This window comes from Pteropus alecto, unplaced genomic scaffold (assembly GCF_000325575.1).
Source record: "Pteropus alecto unplaced genomic scaffold, ASM32557v1 scaffold95, whole genome shotgun sequence".
In the NCBI taxonomy this organism is placed as follows: Eukaryota; Metazoa; Chordata; class Mammalia; order Chiroptera; family Pteropodidae; genus Pteropus; species Pteropus alecto.
The window spans coordinates 9759742-9773316 of NW_006441071.1; the positions used below are offsets into that span (position 1 = coordinate 9759742).

The 13575-nt window shown below is 34.6% G+C and overlaps 1 protein-coding gene and 1 pseudogene across 16 annotated transcripts in view; one reads left to right on the forward strand and one right to left on the reverse strand.

The window, feature by feature from the left end:
* The window catches only part of PTPRD (protein tyrosine phosphatase, receptor type D), a 468668-nt gene that overhangs the window by 44260 nt on the left and 410833 nt on the right, over positions 1 to 13575 (forward strand). The gene's annotated exons all lie outside the window — the stretch shown is intronic.
* LOC112485189 lies at positions 942 to 1060 on the reverse strand (annotated as a pseudogene).

Genomic DNA, 13575 nt, shown 5'->3' on the forward strand with positions numbered 1-13575 from the left:
TCTTGATTTAAAGAAGGTTCATGTCACATGTTCCTCTCCAACCAGAATAGTTGGTTTTAAAGTAGCTTGAGTTTTCTACTGTTAAGAGAAAAAACGGATTTCACACAAAGAGTGGGGTGGGGTAGGAACCAATCGATATTAAAAGAACAAACATTTGGTATGTTTTAGAATATTTTTTAGCAATAAATGGATTATTGACATGGCTTTTTGGCAGTAGGCTTTTTTTTCCCTTTTCCTGCCCAAAAAAGTTGTAATTATGAATAGGACTATCAAAAATGATTTCATAATTGTATAACATAAGTCTGGATATAACGAACTGAAAGGCTAAAAAAGTAAATGTTATAAGATGTAGCTGCTAACAGCATCTGAAAAGAATAGATTATTGAAGAGTGTCAAAAATCTTCCAGTTGAGTTGGGTTTTCTCAATGGCAAAACTAAGTCCATTTGATTTTAAAAATCATTATAAACTGTTTATATCTTCAGATAGGGTAATTAAATTATAAAGTAAGCCTAATAGCTATGGTGTATGTTATTTATTCATGTTACCTAAGGTGTGCATTTGTTCAGGAAAAAAAAAGGGATTTTTTTTCACATTTTGCAGATGTGTATACCTGTTCATAAGTAAAAAGTGATGGTTAACATTGGCTGAATGTCTACTGTATATTGATGCTTTATGTGTACTCTCTTGTTTAATCCTCTTAACTCTCCTAGGGGGTCAGTGTAATTATTATTTCCATTTTAAGCATGAGGAAACTGAGGCTAAGAGAAGTTCAGTAATTTCTTAACTTCTCTCCCAATACTCTCACTTCCGAATGTCAGCACTGGGTTGCCTGGGCCTTTTCTATTTTGTTTGTTTGTTTGTTTAAGCGAGACTACCCTTGGTTGACCTCACAGATTACAAGGACCTTGTCATTTTACAATCCCTTATTTTTTATTTTTTATGCCTACAGCACCTGGTCTTCCTAGGTGGTCTCCCATCCAAGTACTAACCAGGCCCGACCCTGCTTAGCTTCCTAGATCAGGCGGGATCGAGCTTGTTCAGGATGGCATGGCCGTAGTCAGCCTGGGCCTTTCCTGAATAAAAATGAATGCCCTCAGGACCTGCAAATTCACCTAGAAGGAAGGAACCAGAATTTATGACTGGAAATAATCACTAATTTGAGGAAAATCCTGCTGGCAAGGTGTAACGCGTTTTTGGGCAAATCCCGATTGTGAACACCTTGTGTCTGAGTGCAGGTTTTCATACTCTTTGCTATACTCAAACTTGGAACTACAAGCCGTCCAGCAATTAACCTCAGTGGGCTTGTCTATAACAGGATGTGTCGTATACCTTCTTTCTATAGTAAGGCACTGTAAATCTGAGTATGGGTGGCTGGAAAGTCCAGGGCTCTGAAAACCACTTATAATAAGACAGCACTCTAACCATTAATGCAGGCTGGTTCCAGTTATGGGCTGGACTAAAAGTTTCAGATTGTAACAAATAATTTATTTTAGGATTTTTATAAGCCTTTCTCTTATCTCATTTGAGAAGTCTAAGGGGGTAAATTATCTCACCTCAGATTTCTCTCCCTTTCTTTTTTCTTCCCTTCCTTTTTCCTTGATGTTTTTCAGTGTCTTAGTGTGCAAAGGACTGTGGTGAATACTATTAAAGGTTGAAAGTGAGACTCAGGAGGAGTCAAGTAATATGACACAGTGGCAGAGGCAACACTAGGAGCCAGGTATAATAGGTGATCCTCACCTCATACCATCAAAATGAATGAAATATATTCACAATATCTCAAATGTTTCCTAAACATGAATGAAATAATTATCCAAGCACCATTGTTAATTCTCCCAAGAGAATGCCAAAATGGTCAGTATATATTATTAAATATATCAAGATTTGAGAAGTAGTAATTATACTATATACTCAAAAGTAGCTAAGAGAGTAGATCTTAAATATTATCACCACAAACATAAAAAAGGTAATTATGTGAGGTGATAGAAGTGTTAATTAACCTTATTGTGATAACCGTTTTGCAATATAGATGTCTGTTAATTCATCATACCTTAAACTTGTATACCTTAAACTTATACAATGTTACATGTCAATTGTATATTAATAAAGTTGGAAAATAACAAAATTAAAACAAAAAGAATTTTTAAAATAAAAATATACATATTTTTAAAAAATGAGCTAAGAAATAATTAAAATATTAATTATATTGTCATTAAATAATTAGTTATTAAAACTTTTGATGTTGAGCATTTATTAGAAATTCATGCAGCATACAAACATTTATACATATATAGAGAATGGAGAAAGAGAATGATATAATATTTCTCTGATTATATGTCCTTGTCCTTATGCTTGTATACTTTGTTCTTATAAACTCATAGATATGAATTTTTTTTTTACTAATCTCGATAAAACATTATGGTGAAGTACTATATATTAAATTTCAAATCGAATCCTATTTTTCTTTGTCTGAAAAAAAGTGGAGGTTCTTTGAAAAAAAAAACAAAACAGAGTCTGGGGAAATATACCCTAGATTGACTGGAGTCACATTCTAGCTCGAAAAACAAAACAAACTCTGTGTGTGTGGTGTGTGTGTGTGTGTGTGTGTGCGTGTGCGTGTGTGTGTGTGTGCGTGTGTGTGTGATGCAATTTGGTGAATGCTTTCTGTACGATGAGAACAAACATTAAAAGTGTAATTAAGGAAGAAGAATTTCTCTCTGGAGAACTGGTAGTGCATCTAAACATAAAAAGATAAAGGTTAAATGTTAATTGAAGCTGGCTGCATCTGCTACCATCTTTATTGAGGAGGGCAGAGGTTGGGAAGGCAGCTGGAGTTTTCAGTTGGTTGCTAAGTCTTTGGGCTTATCAACTGTTGAATTTCATTTTGGGGGAAGATATATAAGCAAGTTTCATCTTTGCTAATATTAGAGATTGTTTGCAAGGGAACGTTTCCTCCTTCTCCCCTACTGCCTCTCTTTCTTTTTCATTGGGGTGACCTGTTTAGTGCTTATATCTTTCAAACTGGACAATTCTTGGTTCCCTCCAGCTTGGAAATGTTAAAGCACTTGAGGGACCACCTGAGACATTTTGTTTAATGAATCCTGAGATGGCTCCAGGGATTCTTTCTCATACCAACCACAACAAAACTGAAATGCTTTCAAGCGTCACCTACAGTAGGGTTTCTTGAGGAAAGCCTTTAAGGAAGATGAGCCTGTATAGTGATTGCTATGAGATTATCGGTGATAATAATATGTGCAAATAAATGAATGTATTTATTTAAAAACAGAGCAACTCAAATGGTAAGTTTCTGACAGATATCCATGTGTTCTGACATGTAGATAGCAAAAGTATTTTATTACAATACCATAGGACTATAATTAGTATTAAATAAAGCAATGCATGTTAAATAGTATTGTATCTAGTGTGTGTGTATGTATGTATGTATACACAGATGTATGTATGTGTGTATGTATGTATGTTTGTGTGTATTCAGTGCATTATCACTGCATGGGATCTTTTTATTATGCCTCATAATAACCCTGTAATGAAAAGAGAGTGTAACTTATTCACTCAGCTTTATACATGAAAGAGGCTATGAGTTATGTGACTTCTCAAAGGCATTTACACTGCAGAAAGGAGACTAGAATCTAGATGCTCTGACTTGTAGCTTGTTGCACCTAATGTGTAAATTTATATCAAAGAGAGCTCTGTGACTAAAATAACTGTATTTATATATGATTACTGAGGCACAGGTAGGAGCCAGTATTGTAAATACTGCAGATTAAATATATTTAACTACCTGTAAACTTCAAATGGGCACAGATTGTTGTATTAACTACTGAATCGCAGCCCCCACAGTGATGCATAACATAGAGTAGATGCTTAATAAACATTTGTTAAATGAATGGATGGAGAAAAAAATGTCACAGCTTTTAGATGACTTGCTATGCTAGCTTTAGAATGCAACAGGAAGCTACTCTTTATTAGATGATTCATAATGATTTGGGTAGATTTAAACATCTTCCATTTATAATCTGTTTCCTGTTAGTAAATATCAGAACTTCTCTGCTGATTTATTATGCTTAGGCCAGCAAATCCAGAATTGTTTGGTTTTGCATTCTCTAAATAATCCCTCTTTGAAAGCAGTATTATCTGCATTCTTGGCACAGAAAATGATAGGATGGCACTTTGATATGATTTAAACTTTAGAAAGTTTTTGAAGTGATTATTATCTTGATATTTCTTGCAGAATTTATAGACAACTGAGCTTAATGATCCCAGGATTTACCTAAATCATCAGGTTGTTCAATTATTTTATTTAAAGGTTTAATGTATTAAGACTTGGCTGGAAAAAGAAGTACCAAAAAATAAAAAGGAAAATTTGATGCATAGATAGATAGATAAATTTTATAATTATCAATGAAGCCAAAATATAAAGTATAAAGTATAAAGTATGATATTTCATGTAAGCCCAACATGAGATATTTTATACAACTTTGGTTTGAGACCTCTGAGCCCAGGTGACATCTTTCTTGAAAGATCCTGTTAAATTTTTTTTCTGAGAGGCTATGCTGTTTCAGGCAACAAAGAGAGTAAATGCAGATATGGAAAGTCATATTCTCCACTCCCAAGGACCTCGTAGTATAATAGAGAGCAGAAAACAAATATACAAATATCATTAATACACAGCACAGTGAGATAAGTGACTCAACTTTTAATTCGTGTGAGATCAGCGAGAGGAAAATCATGTAGTGTAGCTGGTGGACAAGATAGATAGCTTCACGAATATGGTAGTGTTTGAGATAGTCCCACAGAGTCTGCAGGATAGTGAGGCATTTGACAAGCAAGTGGAAACCCATGTACTGGGAGGTGCCCTTCACGATGAGTGCTGGTACAGAAAGGACTCTTTGAAACTGCATGACCGATAACTTTGGTATCACTTTTTTGCATATTATCAAGATTCCTTTTAGGCTATTTCACTACTTTGAGACTTGTGTTGGCACAGAATAAACTTAACTCAAAACTAAGCAATCTATTTGTTAGCTTTGTTAAATAAATTGATGATAAAAGAGTTTGGCAATCATGCCTACATGAGGTTTTATATGCTTGCATATTACAGCTATAGTTAGGACAGTTAGGATTTACCTTCATTTACAACTTGAATTTATTTTATAAGCATTAAATTTTTTGTGCTTTAAATCCCTTGAATATGAACTAATATTAAGAAATAATGCTATGCAAATTTCAGTTTATTTCAAATGGTTGGGAAATGGATTGTTGCAGTTAATCTAACATTATGATAGGTAGGAGAGTACAGAAATACTTTCCATAGGTTATTGAATTCTCTAAATTAGAATAAAAGAAAATATTTAACATTTAAAATATTCTGAACATAATATGAATTGAATTTCTTATTTAATTATTTAGAAAGCTCTTTTGGGTTCTAGAAGTGTTCTGATTTACCAACAGACGTATCTGTTATTTCTTATTTTCTAGGAAACAAATTATAGCCATTTGGCTTCTCTGGTAATTTCAATTCTGGATTATTGAAACTTGGATTTCTCAACCATAAGATCAGAACTTCTGTTTTTAGGCTCTTACATAATCTATTATGTGAATTGTACTCTTTTTTAAAACCTTGAATTATCAAGCACATGGATGTTTGATGTGACAAATTGCGGCTTTAAATTAAGTTAATGTAGCCAAAATCAGGAAGTTTTTGATAAATTAAATGTTGGGGAGATCAGTTAAATCCATATTTCTACTTCATAGTCGCAAGTACTCTGATGACTAATAAATATTCCAGGCAGTGCAATATTCACTTACTCTAAGGTATTACTAAGTGAGGATCATGGTAATTTAGTGAGACCATTCTTATATTTGACTGTCAGCCTGCTGAGAACATTTTGCGTTAATATTAAAGGTCAAATGTTCTACTGGCCTTCACTAGTTCCTATTATAGAATACTGTTCATTCTTCTATACTTAAATACCCCTCCCCAAAAGTTTAAAATATTACATTCCAATATTATTAAAATTTATTTGTATCTTGGCAATTAAGAATTAAGGCAATCCGCCCCTGCTTATCTCCCCATCGATATGTTCATAAACCATCCATTGACCTATAACATTTTCTGCTATGGCTACCAACAGTGTGCATATATCATTTTAAAAGGCCTAACATGATTTGTTTTCATCAGAAACCTGAGGGTGACCTGGTTGTTACTATATTTCATCGTTTGGCACTTAATTTCTTCAGGTATATTTCCTTATCAAAGGTAAAAGCTCTTTGCTAACTCATGTAACTATAGAAGATAAAAATGTGCCTTTTTTTTAAAAAAAATGCAATTTGGTGAATGCTTTCTGTACATTTTATTTGAATTTAGTTTTCAAAATAATAGTGCATTAAGAAACTATATCCCCATCCTTTAGATTCCCACATAGTGAATAGTGTCAGAGACTGCTGTAGGTAATTTGACTCTAGGATTTCATGCATTTCAAAAAACAGATTTTATAACAATTTTCTAACCCTGGAAAGTTTGGACTGTTCTAAGAGGACCTTATAATTTATTCTTCTTTGGGCTCTGATTAAAATATTACTGCAGTTGAGATAAACAGTGTATTGATTAATATTATTCAGTTTCTTCAACCTAAACCTTTTCGTCGATCAGTCCAGTGACCCATATATTGGTTGTTTAGTGTGTGAAATTAATTCACTATCATACTTTATTTGTTGCAATTCCCAAGGAGACTATTTTTTTCATGTAAAATAAATAAACAGAGTTCTGGGTAATAGTCATGTTTTCCCATTTTGACTGTGCCCAAAGAATTCTAGTAAAATATTTAAAGGACTTCTAAAAATGTAAAAAGTTTCCATCCTTCAGGCTAAGTGATGTTATGAATTTAAGAGACTTTTAAGTACATGCTGAGAAGATAAGCGACTTTGGTTTATGGTTAAGTCAAAAGTAATTCATCTGCAATACAAAAAGCTGACTTATGTTCCTTTGAATATTATCAGTCATTGGCCATTTTTTTCAGAGGCATTTGGTCTACTTGATTATTATTTTTTGCATAATCATAACTTTATATGGCATTTCCCCTCAAAATCATGAGCTATTACATTGTTGCTGCCTATTATCTAAAATAATTTATTTCTTCATTTGCTTTTTCTGGTAAGTCCCAGTGAGACAGGTCAGTGAACTTAAAACCAAAAGACAGCTCTACAATTTATTTATCATTTTAAGGGGAAATTATGTTGCTCCCTTGAAATTTGAGTCCTGTCAAATAATCTATAGATTGTAAATGTCATTAGATAGTCTCTCATAATTATTTGGAATTCATTCAGAGTAGTTTGATACAGATAATAGGTGATTTTCTACATATCTTTTTATCAAGCAGAATGTAACCTAGTGGACAGCAGTATTATGTACAATGGGCTTCAGTATTATTTTATTTCAGAACTCTCTGGTTCCTCAATTTCATCTTTTGCTCTCATAAATTAAAAATATTGCACTTCCATCTGCTATGCAGTATAGATGATTCACATTTAGTTTTGCAGAGATATTTTACAAATGGGGTTTTGAAGCAGATGTTTTTGCATTTGTATCCGCCTTCCTTTTCCTGATGCCTTTCCACATATATGAGGGGGAAAAATGCGTCGCTGTTATCCTTGGTAAATTTTGCATATCTCTTTGGTTTGGGCTGCTGCACTGTAATGCCTGATAATGTGACAACCGCAGTCAAGCAAGTTGTTTCCTTTGTTTCCTAGTATTCAGTATTTATATCCCAGCTGTGCTGCTGGGCTTTGAAGGACTTCTTTAGCTCTTGGTAATTCCCCCTAGAATCCTTGAGCGAAACGCTGAATCCAACCAAACCTCTCTCTCTCTCTGTCTTCTGTTTCAAGACTGAGTTTAGACAAGTTATAGGTTTCCAAAGGAACTCAAAAATACAAACATACAATCGTGATGTATTTTTAGCACAGTGCTTTTGATATAATATTTTTTTCTGCTCTAGAATCCAAATAAAACACCTACATTATTTTAAATTGCATATGCAGATGTTGTCAATCTTATCTGTCTTTCTAGAACATCATGCCTAACAGAATACTTAGCAACCTCTGCAACCAAAATTGTGTGTATGTAGATGTGGCATGGTGGAATAGAAAGAAAACAGACGTAATAATAGTTATCCATTGACATATAACAAATTACTCCAAACTTAGCAGCTAAAAATGGCACGTATTTATTAGCTCACTTAGCTGGATGGTTCTGTCTCAGAATCTCTCATGATGCTGCCATCAGATTGTTAGCTGGGGCTGTAGTCATCTAAAAGCTTGACTGAGACTAAAGGGTCTGATTCCAAGATAGCTCACTCATGTATGTGTTGACAAGAGTCCTTAGTTCCTTGGTGGCTCGAGGAATCCTCAATTTCTTGTCACTTGGGCATTCCGCAGGTGAGTGGCTTATGTCACTGGCTTCCTCCAAAGTGAACAGTGAGAGCCAGAGAGAGACAGACTACAGACAGACAGACACCATGATAGAAGCTTCTGTGTCTTTTCTCGTGTAATGGTGGAAGTGACATATACCATCTTTGTACTGCATGCTATTGGTGGAACCCTGTGATAATAAGGAGAGCAGTACACAAAGTACGCGAATACCAGGTAACAGGGATAATTGAGGGCCAATTTAGGACTCCCTATCACAGAATAAATAATCTGTCACCAACTTCTTGAGCTTCAGTTTCTCCATCACGTCTCCTACTGATCCTTTCAAATGTAAAGATATTATGAGATGATGGATGCAAAAGCACTTTGTAGATATGAAATAGCTTCTACATATGAGGGTTAATTGAGGAAATGTATTTTTTTCTAGGGGTAATAACAGGAAAGAAAAAAAAATAAGAGCATGAGGGAGTCAGGAATGGAGAGAGAAGGAGAGAAGGAAGAAAAAAGAACGGGGAATGAGAAAGGAAACTGTCTCCTGTATTAGCAGGGACCAGAGGTCTTTATTCTGTTTTTGCTCCTCCTTTTTATCAATTGTTAACTTTAACTGCACACAATAATGGGTGCTTATGTCCTCAAAAGACATAACCCCTTCTCTTTTAGGATTGAAACACAGAAAAGCAATTATGAGCTCCTCTTCTCAGCCGGGGCAGATTTGATTACAATCAAATGAATTTAAATCAGTAGTCAAAAAGATTTGATTTAAAACTCCAGTGTCAGTACTCTCTCCCTGCCTTCTTCAAAATCAGAATTGAGTGCCAACCTCCATTATAAGTATTTCTGCCATCCATTAGGAAAGCGCAGCTAAGATAGCCATTAGTATTTCTGTAAGCCACTGACCTTGGCTCAGTGTAAACTAGCATCTAGAAAGTGACTACATTTATTATCGTTTTTAATCTGTGTGTTCTGGAATTTATTTTTCCCTATGGATGGCATTCAACTTCATTTTGGCATCCAATTTGTAGGGACATCATCTTACTTTTAGAATCAAAGTAGCAATCCCTGTTCCCTCAATATGATAGGTGACTGGAGAGCATTTACCAAGTGAAGTCATAAGGACTTCAAAATCATGTGTCCAAAGCCCAATGTATTATCCTCTCGATCCATCTCCTAGGCATACATGCTATATTGACAGAGTTATTTAAAGAGGTCATTTTGACATTGCCTGAAAATGGACTAAAAGCAATGGACTTTGTTTTTTCTCCTCAAGAAGTGATTACAACAGATGATTTCACACATTCACTGACCTTGACCATTTCTTTTGTCATTACTTCCTCAGTCCCTGACCTTTACTCTATCTCATAAGGGAGATAAGCATTAGAGAAGGGATAAGGATCTGGCCATCCATTGCAGGCATTCTCTGGCCTTAAAACACAGTTTTGCATTTTGATTTGACCTTTAAGTCAAATTACCTGGATCAAAAGAGCCATGTTAACCTGTCCAGTTTCCATCTATTAAAAACAGCTTTTCCTCCTCAATAGCCTACCTAGCCAGTTTGTCTTCAGTCATCTCATATTTCTTATTTGCCCCTCAATTCCTTTAAATTTGCCCCTCTTCATTCATTTTCCTTCACTAGTTTACCATTTTAATAGCTATGTAATTGGCCTCCCTACGCTTCTATTTTCTTCTTTCTTTAATTCACTCTCCCCAAAGCTGCCACTTGCCTTCAAAAAACCAGGATGTGCTCTTCTCCAGCTTAAAATTTGATGATAGCTTTTTATTGTCTATAGCAGCACTGCCCACTAGAACTTTCTGTGATGATAGAAATGTTCTATGGCTGTGCTGCCCAATATAGTGGCCGTTAATCACATGCAGCTATTGAATACTTGCAATGTGTCTAGTGACACTGAGGAACTCAGTTTTAATTTTAAAATGAAATGTAAATAGCTACATGTTGCCAGTGGCTGCCACACTGGACCATGTAGGTCTATAGGATAAAGTGTAACTTTAACTTTCTCTTTCTTTCTTTTTTTTTTTTTATCACTACTCTTTTCCCTTTCCCCACATACTAATCATATATTGTCTACAAATTATATGTTCTCATGTAATACCTTGCAACTTTTTTACCTTACTCCACACTAAGAAATGTGTCTTCTGTTACTAAAACATGCTTCCGTAGTCATATATACCAACAAATATTTATCGAGTCACCTACTCTATCTGAAGCATTGTAAATCCATCTATGAAGAAAACACAAGATTTCCTAACCTTCTGGGGCCAGCATTCTATTGGTGAGAAAGACAATGCACAGTAAGTAATAAATGTAATGAAAGTAAATCATATAATATATTGGAAGGTGATGGAAAAAGGAAAAATAGCAGAACAGGGTAGAAGGAATCAAGACTGCTGGAGAGTGTGTAATATTCAAGAAGGTGATCAGGGTAGGCCTCATGGAGCAGAAGGAAAGGCTTGAAGGATATGAATTGGCTGGTGGATGCCTGCAGGGCACATCCTCTTTCATGCGGAGGGGGCAGCTAGAGCAGAGGCCCTAGTCAGGAATGCATTGGCCTGTGCAGGGAAGGACAGAAGAGTGGCTAGATAGTGGGGAGGGGTGAGGAGAGGAGAGGGTTTACACAGGTGGGAGTGGATCTGAGAGGTAGCAGTAGAAACAGTGTACATTTTATAATGCTTGACACACATATACCTACTGTTGTGGGCACTCTAGAAATTGATTTGTGTTTAATCCACAATCCTCTCCCTGCCCCTAGCAGTAACCACTATCCCTGATTTTACAGTAATTTCATTGCCTTTTTTCATAGTTTAATTGCCTGTAGATACATCCCTAAATACTGTTTTCTTCTTTTTGAACTTTATATACATTATATGAATTCTTTTTTTGTGACTTTTTTGGTTAGCATTATGTTTGTAAGGTTTATTGTTAGATTTGCCTTTATCTACAGTTTTTTTTATGCTCATGGGTATACATTATTCATTCCATTGTATGAATTTTCCATAATTTATATTCAACTATTGATAGACATTTATGTTATGTTCAGTTTTGGATATTTATACATAATGCTGCTTTGAGCATTTTTATGTATATTCTGGTATACATGAACACACATATCTCTATGAAATGTACCAAAGAGCTAAATTCCAAGTGATAGGATATGCATATACTCAACCTCATTAAACAATACCATACTGTTTTCCTAGAGAGTATTACCGGTTTAAATGTATGAGAATTCTTATTGTCTTACATCCTTGCCAATGCTTCATGTTCTCGAACTTTTTAATTTTTGTCAGTTTGACCAATGTGTGATAGTATCTCCTCGAAGTTTTGTTTTATTATTATTATTTTTTTATATTTCTTTGCTAATGGAGTTGAGTACCTTTTAGACGTTTATTGGATATTGGATTTCATCTTTTGTGAAGTGCCTGTTTAAGTTTTTTGTCCATTTTTCTCTTTGGTTGTCACCATTTTCTCACCGATTTCTACAGTTCGATATATTTTCTGCATACTATCCTTTGTCAGTTATGTGTTGCATATATATACATATATATGTATACTCACAATATGTAGTTTGTTATTTCGCTCTTAGAATAGTATCTTTGGATGAAGTATATTTTAAATTTTAATGTAGTAGAATTTATTAGTCTTTTCCTTGATGGTTAGTTCTTTTTGTATATTATTTAAGAGATCCTTTCCTACTTCCCAGCCCCAAAGATATTCTGTATTTTCTTCTAAATCTGTATAGTGTTAACTTTCACATTTAGATCTGCAATCCTCCTTGAATTGATTTTTGTTTATGGTTTGAGGAAGGAGCTTAATTTCTTCTTTCTCCTGGTTTAGATTGCCAGTTCTATGCTATTTTATTTCTTTTAAAATGTTTCTGATCGTGACCCATTAAATTTATTTCATACCCCTCTAAAAAGCTGCCTTACCTCTTTAGAGGTGCTCCCTAATCACCAATTAAATGCCCAGTGGAATTGTTTATAAATAACAGAATCTCAACCTGAACTATCCAAAAACAAACAAACAAAACAGGAGACAGGAGTGCTTGTATAGATCACGGAAACTTAAGGCAGGGATGCAGCTTTAAGAATAGATTAGAATTTTACAGCTGTCTGCACATCTGAGTCACATATGTTTCTCTATGGAGCAGGTCAATGAGAATTATGATACCAGTAGTTATTGAGCTTCATATGTTACATATCCAACTACTTTAGGAAGTCTATTTCCATATATGTCCCAAATTTTTAATGTACATTGTGGGTCAAGTGACCATTTTTGTGCCCATCAGCTATGGAAACATTACCTGCAAAAGGTAGCTGATGAGGAGAGAACAGCTTTTAGGCCAATTGCTGGATGAACAATTTATTAGCAGAGGCATCAAGTACATCCATATCTCTATGTGCTTTTACCTGTATAGCCTCTGATTGAGATTCTGTGCCTAAAATGACACCTTTGGTGGAGCTTTCCTAGTCATCCTTCAGGCATCACTTGACTTCCTCTGCTACAGAGTCCTCTTGGAGCTGCATATAGTAATTGAAATGACTCATTTCTGTGTCTGTTTCAGCTGTGAACCATGATGCATGTATAGCTAGATAATTATTTTTATGAAATTAATGTGACATTGTTAATGTCTGATAATTATTAATTGATAATATAAGCACATTATAATATGTGAGGAATTCTACCTTTGCTTGATTAGAATTCCCGTAAATTTCCAAAGTTGTGGTGCACATTGCATCAATTCCTGAGTAAATAATTGGTCACTAAATAAATTGTTCAAAGGTGAGTTTTATATGTTAAAGCAACAGATTTGATTCAGGCTATTTTTTCTGATATTTTTTATTTGATTCTGCATTTGAAAACAATTATAGCTAATCTGAATGTCAAGAAATGTCATTGGCGTAGATATTTGTTCTTACTTTCCTCCACCATATTTCCTTTGTTGATTTTAAGTAAAACATCTTTAGGCTAAGTTCAAGCATATTCTCTTATGTGAACCAAAAGATATGTGGCTATTTTTTTCCCATCATAACCATTACTACTCATAACCCTTTTTGCTTGACAATTTAATTGTCCTAAATGAATTTTGTATGCAGAATAACAGATGTGATCAAGCACAGAA